The sequence below is a fragment of the Stegodyphus dumicola genome, chromosome 10 (assembly GCF_044657685.1).
Source record: "Stegodyphus dumicola isolate Sdum_Otavi_A_Nest chromosome 10, ASM4465768v1".
NCBI lineage: Eukaryota > Metazoa > Arthropoda > Arachnida > Araneae > Eresidae > Stegodyphus > Stegodyphus dumicola.
The window spans coordinates 151,366,116-151,377,956 of record NC_140777.1 but is presented as its reverse complement, the minus strand read 5'-3'; the positions used below and the strand labels follow the sequence as shown (position 1 = coordinate 151,377,956).

Below are 11,841 nucleotides of genomic sequence, written 5' to 3'. Positions count from 1 at the left end.
AAGCGTCTGTACACAGTCTGCCTTGAAATTGTCGTACCAGTGGTTGAAGAGAGCTGACGACACAGGTCTGAGCCTGTGCTCCGCCTGTTTCTTTTAGCAGTAACTGCCAAATACCGGTAATCATTCGGCGTTGTAACTCTGGGGCGACCTGTCCTGAACGTCTACTCACATTACCATCATCTTGGAATCGTTGCCAAAGCCTGGAGATGACAGTCTGGACAATTCCAAGTTCGTCTGATACTTCTAGTTTGGTACGCCCACATTCCAGACGGCCGATAATTCTACCACGTAAAAAATTATCCAAATGCGTCCTTTGTGTCATAACTATTCGGTTATTGCTCTAAAATGCTTATAAAGCGCCTGCGAACAATTTTACTTCTTTGCCTGTTTTCCTTTATTATCACTCTTTTACACTTTCATCATTGTGACGTACCATCGGTGCCATCTGGTTACTTCCTGAAATTTGCATATGATTCTTGAAGATGTGTGTAGTGATTTTACAGGTGATATATTTATTTTAAAGTTTGATTTCCGAATTATCCTTAATTTATGGACATGAGTGTATAACACAATAGTAAACGCGTCATCCCCTGTGTAATGAAATCCAATAATTGAATTGCATTATCAAAAGTTTAAGCTATTAACTTTATATATTTATCAAGGACACCTCGTGCTTTCTTTTTCCGTGATATAAAATTATCGCAGATGACTTTTGTAAATAGAATAATTTAAACCTCTTGCTTCCATTAAACTACATGACAAATTATTTTTCATCTTATAATTCATTAATTATTTTCAGAGTTTTAGATGAAAGCATTTATTATAAAAAATTCTTTATTTTTTTAATATGCTACATTTATATACTTTTAATTTATTGGAAAAAAAACAATTTAGGCCTATTAGTTGCTTTCAGATCGTGCATTCGGTTCGCTTGTAGTCTGAGTTTGAGACTGTAAGGTGCTGTCACTTTTCAAAGCAAGCATTCAAGTCACCTTGATTCAACTTTTAAGAAGCCACTATTCAGAAAAAATCAAAAATCCTAAATTTAAGAACTATTACCATTCTGTATTTTAAACCAGATTATATATGCGTTTATACTGATGGCTCCTTCATTGATCCGTCACCTAATTCTGAAAAAGAAATTTATTTTTGTAATTTTTCGTTTTATATTCCTGTATGAAACTAGTAAATTAGCATTGATGGAGAGATCATGTTCCCTTGCACGGCATTTAAGAAATTATTTGTACTCCACTGTCGTCCCCAAAGTGGTCGTATTAATAAGAGTCTAAAGCTCTATTACAAACTATCGCATCATCTAAAATTCCGACCTTAAAGAAATTTCATAAACGTCAGATTCCTCTTGAGGAAATGGAGATCACTCACAAAGTAAATCACTCAGGTTTAATTGTTTCTTGCACAGTGTAATATGTATTTGAGCATTCTAGGCCCTTAATACTCTATACAAAATTTTACATTTTTATGTATTCTTAAGTGGAATGAACGTTGTCTACTCTTACCTAAGAGCTAGCACATATTTTCAATTTTAAAACAAACTTAAAAAAAAGGCTACTGAAAAATTCAGATTTGCTAAATTTCCACATAGCTGTCAACCGATCATCTAAACCAGGGTTTCTTAAACTTTTTTTCCAGTGGCGACCCTCTTTTATCACTGAGATTGTTTCGCTACCCCCAGGATCCCATAATATTTACAAAAATTTTGTGGGACCCAATAAGTATTGCGCAAATCCGACAAACGCATGAGTGAAACTGTCAATTTTTTTCACTTTTACTGTAATATACTATTGCAGTTTTAGGTCATTAACTTTAATTTCTAATTTTAAGACACAGATCAATATGAAAATTTTAAATAAATAACAGACGATATATAACAGATAATAAATAACAGACGTCACGGGCAAAGCAAGGAAAATGAACGTTTATATTATAAAAAAAAATGCGCCGAAACGTTTTCGTTTTTTTTCTTTGTCTGTACTGTCGTATCTTTATCTATTTTCAGAAATATTGTATAAAAATATTTGGTAATTGTAAAATTATTATAATAAGTTAAAGAAATATCAAAACTGTAAAATTTTGGCGACCCCCCTGCTGTAGGTCCCGCAACCCACAGTTTAAGAAACCCTGATCTAAACCATATCTGTAGCTTAACAAACTCGTCCTGAACAGGAACCACATTATGAAATGGTCAGTTTTGCGTGGAATATCAACAGCAGTGAGATATTGGGAATGCCGGAAACGTGATGATGTTAGATGTTACGCTTCAGAATTGATTAAAAGAAACAATTTACTGAGGAATTTAACAGTGTTACACTTCTTTTATAGTTCACGAAGAGCTCTGGTTGGAAGCGTGCCAAGAATAAAGATCAGATATTCGTTCACTTTACTGAGCAATTAATTATTGGCCAAAAAAGAACGTAGACGGAGCTCTCGTTGGAAGCGTTTCAGGAAAGTTGGATCTCCATTTTAAGGAAGAAAAGATTTATTTATTTTCTCATGTTAAAAATGAGTTCTTTTTTTTTTTTTTTTTTTTTTTTTTTTTTTTTAAATTTCTAGCTTTTTGAAAAATTTTCATTCTAGAATATTTTTGCTCTGTGTAGAAAGAGGTTTTAAGGAATCTCAAAATTAAAGTTGAAAGAAATCAGTTCAGGAAGTTAGTCGTTTGTTTCACTCGGTTCTTCAAATCCTATTCATGGTTCTATTCTTTTCGTTTCTCGCTCCCACCTCGCTAATCGGTCCCGATCCCACCACTCGTTCGATTTCTTCCGCTCTTCGCTCCATCCTCATTAACTGCTCTTGGTTCACCGATCGCTCTGGATCTGTTTCATCAAGTTTATTGTTAGTGAGCGATGAGTCATAAAAAAGAATCGATTCATTTCACTGAGAGAACCATTCTGATGCGATCACATAGCAGTGAGGTTTTGCCCATGATATATGACCTATTGACATTTTCAGGGTTTGACATTTTATGTATTCTTACCTGTAATTTTTTTTTTCCTTTTGCAATTGGAAATTTAAAAAGAATTGTGAAAAATGAAAGAAGATTAGATACGAAGCCATCGACACCATTTATTGATGGAAAAGATCCTTTAAACTGCAATAAAACTGTTCAAGAATCGTGTTGTTTGAAAAGTATATTTTGTTACACTTCGAAACATTTACAAAAAGAGGAAGATCTTTGTAAATAATGAAAGCTGTCGAGAAATCTTACTTGACTATTGGGAGCGTTTTAGATTATGCGAAATCTTGTAGCTGGCCTTTCTTTTTGAGCAATAATGAATTCCAAAATTCTGATGCTATGATCATTTAAGTTGTTATTTAAAATTATTTATTCAGGAGCACAATTAAAAAAAGTTTCCTTGTTTCTTAAAGTGTTGTTATCCGATGAATGACATCCATTTTTTATTTTCAGGATAAACTGCTTCAGCAAAGTCACCTATATTCCTCCATTTTACATGCAACCTTATTTATTAATAAAAGATTCTGGAACATTAAAGAAGTTGTTCTCGACCGCAAATGAAAGTGATATACATCGACAATCGACAACAATTTCGTAAGTGAAATTCATTTTAAATACCTATAATTTCATTTAAAAAAACGTATGTATTTACAAAGCGTAGTAAATACGAAATTTGTAAATTGAAATGAATCTGGTAGGAATACCTTACGTACCTTTTGATTTTATATGACATTATTAGAAATTCCCCTAAAAACCCCTCCCAAACGGGGGGGGGAAGAATAAAAATTTGAGCTAACCTAAATAATTTCAGCTTCCCTAGTATATTTCCGAGGAATTTGTTTTATATATTTACTAAAATGAATTGTAAATGAATTGCTTTTAGATTTATAATCACATTAATTTTGTCGATTGCAAATGTATTAGCGGTTTGTTCATTGCACAAGTAAATTGTAGGAACAGAATATATTGCCATTTCAAATTTCTGTTTTAAAGATAATTTTTAACGCATGGAAATTATTTCCTTATTAATTAGGAATTCGCGTGAGTAGTTGCCTCCTATTAGGCTATACCAGTTAAAGAAATAACATACTACATTATATTTAAAGGGGATGACGAATTTGTTCTAAATAGTAATAACTGAAACGCCAGCTTTTTTTCTACTACATTCATTTCATGTTATCTTATGTGAAAGCTCCAAGGAACAAAAATTGAAACATTTTATCAAATTTCCTACAGTAAATTTAAGTAAATGTCATTTATGCATTTAATGATCTAACGAGAAAACACATGGAACAAATTATGTGCTAAAAGTAGTTATTTTCTTAAAACGAAAAGCATGCTTTAAAACAGTAAAAGAGTGTTTTAGAATGAAATAAAGTAGGGAAAAAAGTAAAATAAAAAATGAAATAAAATAGTAAAATATAAAAACAAACACATATAAGATCACCGAATATCCATGAATTTACTCAAACGCAGATCTTATATTTTCCCATTTAGGCAAATTATGATAGTTCATAAGGTACTTCTCTCACCTTCTTGGCGTGCCTTCGTGGTGTGGTGGTCTGCACAGTGGGCTGATATTCCAGAGGTCCGCGGTTCGCTTCACGGCGAAGGCGTTGTTAATTTTTCATCTTTCCTCTTCCAAAATACCTAATGTCTCTACAAGTTTAAAATAAAAATATCAGTCTATCAAGTTTGTTTAGTTCACAGAATACGAAAAAACACAGAGCTATCTGCTTACGGGAAGGATGTTTTCATAACGAATTTCGAAGCGAAATTGGCTGATATTCATATTACACAAGGAAAACAAACACAACATCCATGCACCAAACGCAATTACTAGCGTTCAAACCAAACTACACTTTAAAGCAGACACTTCAAGCCCATTACCATTTCTCCTGTTTGCGAACGTAACGCGTGTCATTATCACTGCATGCGACTGATTTTTTCCACGTCATTAGAAACTTAGTTTAAGTTAGCCTCCATCCGCGTGCTATTCATAAATCGAAACACGTTAAGCGAAAATGAAGTAATGAAAAAAAAAAAAAAAAATTAAGCGAGTCGACCTTTTTTCCGCATCTGCTGTTTGAATGGTTGCGAGTCAATACGGGTGACAGAAAATAACTTTGAAGTTTCCTATTTGAAAGTAACATACTATAATGTCTAGCACACCAGCCAATCAAAAGATTGATATAACATCAATCGACTTCATTATTACTTCATTGACAAAAGTTAATCTATGCTATTAAATCTGTGCGCGTCTGTCTGTTTGTTTGTTTGTTTGTGGCATCATCTCCTCTGGAACGGCGGAGAGTTGAGTTTCGAGAGAGGTATCCCGGATTCCGTAAATTCGCGGGAACCCACATCGATCATTTTCCTCTTTGTACGATTTATGATATTAATTAAAAACTTTGAAAATGCTAATTCTGGCACTCATTCTTTGGAGTTGTAATAGTCTCGCGCTGGAGATAAAAATCTACTTTATTTCGAAAAGTGTTGCCACTGCTCGCTTACAAATTATAGAGTTTGTTCATAAAAAATTTTACAAAATACGAAATAAAAGTAGTACTACCAAACAATAAATATGATATCATTACTATATAAGGTCAGATTCTGACGTTGAAGACGCACGCGAAGCATTGTGCATGTCGAAAATGTTTCGTTCATGTCAGCAGTTTAAAATAAATAGTTGTTGTTGGCAATTTTTTGTGTTAGATTAGAATAACTAACACGGAATGTTATTGCCACGTTAATTGTTTTATTAATATTGAGAAAAAACTTATTTTATTATATCAAATTTAAATTGTGACTTCATACGTATACGTATTAACCTGATAAGTCAAAAGTTTCTGTTTCCTGGTTTGGCAGCAAAAAAAAAAAAAAAAAAAAAGTTTGAAAATTGTTGTTGCTTGGAAAGACTGAACTGGTTTCATTCATACTGAATTTTTTTAATACATTTTCTTTTCAAGGTGTACATAGAACTTATAAATTTTGCTTTGACGGCAGCCCGCTCGTTTACTAATAAATTACTAGCTCCTCACTATATAACAATCATTGGTAATAATGCTACTCAATATACAGCGTTTCCAAATATTGCATGTGAACTGCTTAAAAACGGGCTTTAGAAAAGGATTAATTTTTTCACTTTTACTAAATTAGACTATTGAAGTAGTGTTTTTAGAAATAAGAATTCGTTTCTTCACTGTACACGCTAATATAACTCATAAAATCTTTTTATTGACTTATCGTCAGCATATTACATCTTATCTATTTTAATTATTGCTTTGACACAATTTTGTTATCGTATTTCCTTCTTTAAATCAGCGACAACATTGTCAACGTGTTAATGATGACGTTTGTTAGTTCGAATTCCAGAGTTATAAACTCAGACGTCTCAGCGTGTTTTGAAATACGTGTTCCCGTTTCCCCAACTTTTACTGTAACATTACCTTATCTTTAACAACATCCTTTCAGCCACATAAGAATGATTATCACCTTGTTTAACATTGTTCAGAACATTTCACATTTATCTGCTTGTTTTTAAAGTTTTTTATCCATATACTACATCAAATTTACATATTTAGAGCGAAACCTGTTTTTCGGGAAGGGATAGTTATACATTTTACACTGGCGTGTTTCTGTTTCATTTCATTATTTTATTATTCCTCTAATCAGTATTACCTTGTATGAATTATTTAATATTTCGGTACTTTTCCGTTTCGCGGTCCCAAATCTCGCCAAGCAGACTTTATTGGCCACAACATACATTACACACATAAAAAATTTTAACAAATGTTAATTCTAAGAATCTTTTATTTTGAAGGCATAAACATTTTACTACCGTTTAAAATTTTGTAAAAAGCCAGTAAATAAAGACAATAAATTTGTAAAAAATACATTAATTTAAGAATTTACTATGCTTTCACGGTTCAACATCCTGATTCGCCTGTTCATATCACGTGACCCCAAGTGATCTCATCTCACGTAAACTATGCTACAAAAATCTAATTCTCTCAGTAATTATCTACAATAGTTTCATATTACATCTTAATTTGGAATACAAGTTTAAATGAAACTTCATGAATTCGTACGAATAGCTTACTCAGAAATTATATAAAATCCCAGTGCTTTACTTCGCACTGAGAGTGCAAAGTGCTTACTTCTTCCCAGTGCTTACTTCTAATGAGAACTTCGCAATTCTCATTAGAATTGATGAGTTTAACCCTTGACTTTGGCTTCGGGTGAGCGGTGTGATTGCATCCTAATTGACGTAATTACCGCGAATGGCCTTAAGGCATAAAATTGAACTACCTGGTTAAAATTCTATGTAATAGTATGCCAATATTGAAAAAAACAATCAATCTGATAAGAAATGGCTGCTACTTGTTTTGAAAATGAGGCGTAAAAGATTACCAGCGAGGATTATCCGTTTGGCATCAGTTGTACCATTATTGGCGTCTTTATTGCCTGCGCCGGCAAAACAAAAAAGTACCAATATTTCATATTACCATTTCATATTTTATTTAATTGTGTTTATAAAGTATTTCTTATTACTTTATTTACGGCTCTTCCCTCTTACTAACGGCATTCACCAGGGTGCGGACAGGTTTTAAGTTCAGCAACTAATCCCTGATATTTCTTAGATCAAATCTGTGACGATTCCCTTCAGATAGATGCCAGTTTTGCTTAGCATTATTATGCTTAGTGTTATGTTTATTACGTTACGTTTATTATGCATCATTCTATTAACTAACATTAAGTATTGCGTGGTACTAATTATTGTGATATTATGCATTACAATAGTTATAGTCATTTATTTCTCTATACTAGAGAATAATATAATGTAACACAGATTTATTTACTTTACATTATATTGCAAGAAATTATAACGTTCCTCTCAAGTGTACTCTGGTTTTGTATGTAATAGGACCTCCAGCTAACACTGGAACACTTGTGTTCAAATCTAGAAAATTACTGCTGATTTTTTGTGTTTCCTGCTCGCAAAATCCTAATATTTCTGATATGTTTTATTACCTTACATGTGTATTTCATTTGTTTTTTCTTTTTGTGGTATTCGGGTCTTCTGTATCGGAAGTAGTCAAAGAATCTGAAAATTCCATACAAACATTTTATTATCTTTTCCGGAACCAGAAAACATGAGATATCATTTGCGCCCTCGTCGGAATTCGAATCACGGATCTTCCACTAACTAAACGTAATAACCATTTATGAAATCACGATAGCCCGGGTTAATACTACATAGCCTTAAAGCCTGCCTTTGTGGTCCTTTGCATAACTTCACTGTATTATTTTATGTGTCATACTTCAATTCATATGGTTTCTGTTTCTTCTAATTTTATTCTAAATTTTTTACTGTAATCTAGAAATGTGAATAGGTACATGTGTTTATGTCTGCTTGTATATATAATAATTAATAAATATAATACTAGTCGCTATGCGGCCAGCCTTCGTATGGCTTTGAAATGTACCAGAAAACAAACGTCGTATCCAAATACCTCTCGACAAACGTCCAGTATTCAAGTTTAAAAACTGCACAGAACTATCGCCCTTATTTTTCCGAGTGGCAACAGCGCTGATATCAGCAACAATGTGTCATTGTTGCTGTTACATTGTTGCTGTTGAATTATCGATTTGATGTGATTTCATCAAAAAATATAAAATTCTGAATTCTCTTAGCAATACACTCAGGAGTTAGATTAGCGCCATATGCTTTCATTTACTTTAATAGACCACATATCTGAAATCTTTGAATTCTTTTTTTTATTTTTAGATCAGAACGAAAAACGAAAGTAACTTCATGTCGAAATTTAATGTCACCTACAGACAAGAAAAGTGATACCTTTGACAAAGTTCCCTATAAAGCTAACAACTTTGTCTCTAACAGAAGAGTATGTTTACTTCTCCTTTTTCTCTTTTATTTTTCTACACTTTTCATATGTTTTATGCAGTGAAACCTCAGTTCATGAATTTAATTCTTTCCTGAAGATCGATATGTTCGTACCACGAAGTATTTACACTATAGGAATTAATGGATTAATCTCTTTCTGGACCGCAGCTGATTGTTTATTTAAACTTTCACAATAATATTTTCTGCTCATGTCCATGAAAGTATATGGACATAATTCATTCTAAGACACAAAAAGATAAACGCAATGCTAAACGCATAAAATAGACGAAATTTCCTTATATTTTACTGTAATTTTATGAAAAATACTGACTGGCATTAGTGGAAAGTGGTGAGGAAGATATAAGGAGTCTCTTTTCATCAGGTAACTTTCTTTCTGGGCCATTTCTTATCTTTTCGTTGTCTCTAAGCACTACTCGTCTCTGTTTGAGACTCATTAGGCCTCCGTTTCTCTCAAAAATTTGTCCAATGATATTTTTTATTGTCTTTCTTTTAAAATGTTTCTTAAGTAAGATTTGGCATAGGTAATAGAAACGCTTTTTCTGTGGCTTACTATTGCTTTGTCAGAATGATATGATTATTTAAGCTTTGTACCTTATTTCATTTTGCACAAATTTCGCAGATCGAAGACATAGGTTCGTCTTCCTCTGAACACACTTCCTTCACCAATTGCCATTTAGAAGTGCTTGTGAGATTCTTCTAATTCTTTCTTGTTGAGCTCGTTTTATAGCCTCTAGTAATTCTTCCACATATTCATAGTTAACTCCTAGTCCCATGATTTTACCTAGAACCACAAGAGCACAAAGAACAAAAAACATTCTCCGAATGTTTCTTTGGAACATAATCTAGTCATAATTTCCTCCAGGTCGAATTCGTGGTCCTGTAAGGCATTTGTGACAGACTTTGTTAATGAAAATTAAGGACGGAAAATTACACTTCTAGAAGTCTCTGTGTCAGAATACTTAGTCAGAAGTCCTTAATACTATGTCAGAGGTTATCTCAACACACCTTTGAAAATAATTTGTTGCCGACTTGAGTTTTCGTAACTCGAGAAATAGTGCATAATCTGAGAAGTTTTCGGTTTAGATAATTTGCTCATCAACCGATTTTATTCACTTGTGATCCGAGGTTCCATTGTAATGTCTTAATGAGCAGACGTATTGAAAATTGTTACATTTTCTTTTGAGCTGAATGAAAATTGCGTAGTCAGGAAAAAATATGTTAGACAGGCATGTATTTTGCTTTGAATTATTAAAATGTTTAATTTATATGCGGCGCTAATTCTTGATGTGCACACAGGAATCTACTTAACACGAGAAAATATAGTTTTAATAGAGCAATTAAAAAGAAACTCAGGCGATATTCATGCTTTTGAATACTTAAGCGTTCAATAATTCAATCGAATTAAAAAGAATCACTAAAATTTTTCATCCTTATAATCCTGTAACTAAAACTAAAATATGTCGGCCATTTATATCCCTTTGCATAAATTTGCATGTTTAGTAAATTTTAGATTTGAAGTTTGCGATAGGTTTTCAACTAATATTCATAAGCCACATATTCTCATATTCTCTAAATGGTATATGATGATATTTAAAATTAGGTAAAACACAATCTTAGTTTGGCATAGTTTTTTAATAAACTTCTATAGACTTAAAAGGCGATCTAACTCAGATCCTTCTTCATCAGGAACAAAAACATTTTTTCCTAAAGAAAAGGAACTCTATGCACACACAGTGCCCACGAATCGATGATTATTCAAAATCTGCGCCTGAGCTTATTTATTTTATTTCATTTATTTAATTTTTTTGGGGGTAGGGGACCTTCTTCCAATTTGATGTAATGATGTATGAAAATATATATATTCTTTAAGTGATGAACAGTGACACTTTATTGATATGTGATTCCATATTAATAAACCATATCAGACGAATATACATACTATGTCAATTCAGCGTTTCTGAATGTATGTTCCGCGGACCACAAGTTGTCCTGAAAGCCTGCCTTTGTGGTCCTTTGCATAACTTCACTGTATTATTTTATGTGCCATACTTCAATTCATATGGTTTCTGTTTCTTCTAATTTTATTCTAAATTTTTTATTGTAATCTAGAAATATGAATAGGTACATGTGTTTATGTCTGCTTGTATATATAATAATTAATAAATATAATACTAGTCGCTATGCGGCCAGCCTTCGTATGGCTTTGAAATGTACCAGAAAACAAACGTCCTCTCGACAAACGTCGTATCCAAATACCTCTCGACAAACGCCCAGTATTCAAGTTTAAAAACTGCACAGAACTATCGCCCTCATTTTTCCGAGTGGCAACAGCGCTGATATCAGCAACAATGTGTCATTGTTGCTGTTACATTGTTGCTGTTGAATTATCGATTTGATGTGATTTCATCAACAAATATAAAATTTTAAAATAAAATTAATTCGAACTTTGAAAAAATCGCTTCGAGGTGCACTGGCTCTTGTCTACATGCACCCCTATGTACCAAATTCCGTTGCTCTGGGTCTATTAGCTTACGCGCAGCACAAACGAAAGACACACACACACAGACAGACTCTTCTTTTTATTATATGTAGAAATATATATATATATAATATATATAACTGTGCTAATGCAATGGGCATATTTTTGTGTAATAATTATAACGTTCAAAATTGTAACACCTTTTTTTAACTGTAACAGTTTAATATAGCTATCAGATACTGTCTACTCTGCCATCCCGAGTATAGGCTGTTGGCAGAGCAGATATTTTTATTCTTTCCTCTAGGATGAGGGCTTAAATTCTGTGCGGCGTTCACGCCTAGGTCGGAAGTCATCTCAGTTGTCTAAAGCAGCGGTCGCCAACAGGTGGTCCTTGAAAATTTTTTGATGGTTCACAGAAAAATTGGGATAATATTTATATTTTTATGAAGATTCAGTTTA

At 32.9% G+C, this 11,841-nt stretch overlaps 1 long non-coding RNA gene across 1 annotated transcript in view; it reads right to left on the bottom strand.

The window, feature by feature from the left end:
* Positions 1–4,505: 4,505 nt before the first annotated feature.
* Positions 4,506–11,841, bottom strand: part of LOC146995158 (uncharacterized) — a 172,791-nt gene continuing 165,455 nt past the window's right edge. Inside the window, exon 3 of the long non-coding RNA XR_015043577.1 lies at positions 4,506–4,633. This is a non-coding gene — a long non-coding RNA (uncharacterized LOC146995158). The remainder of the gene's footprint in view (positions 4,634–11,841) is intronic.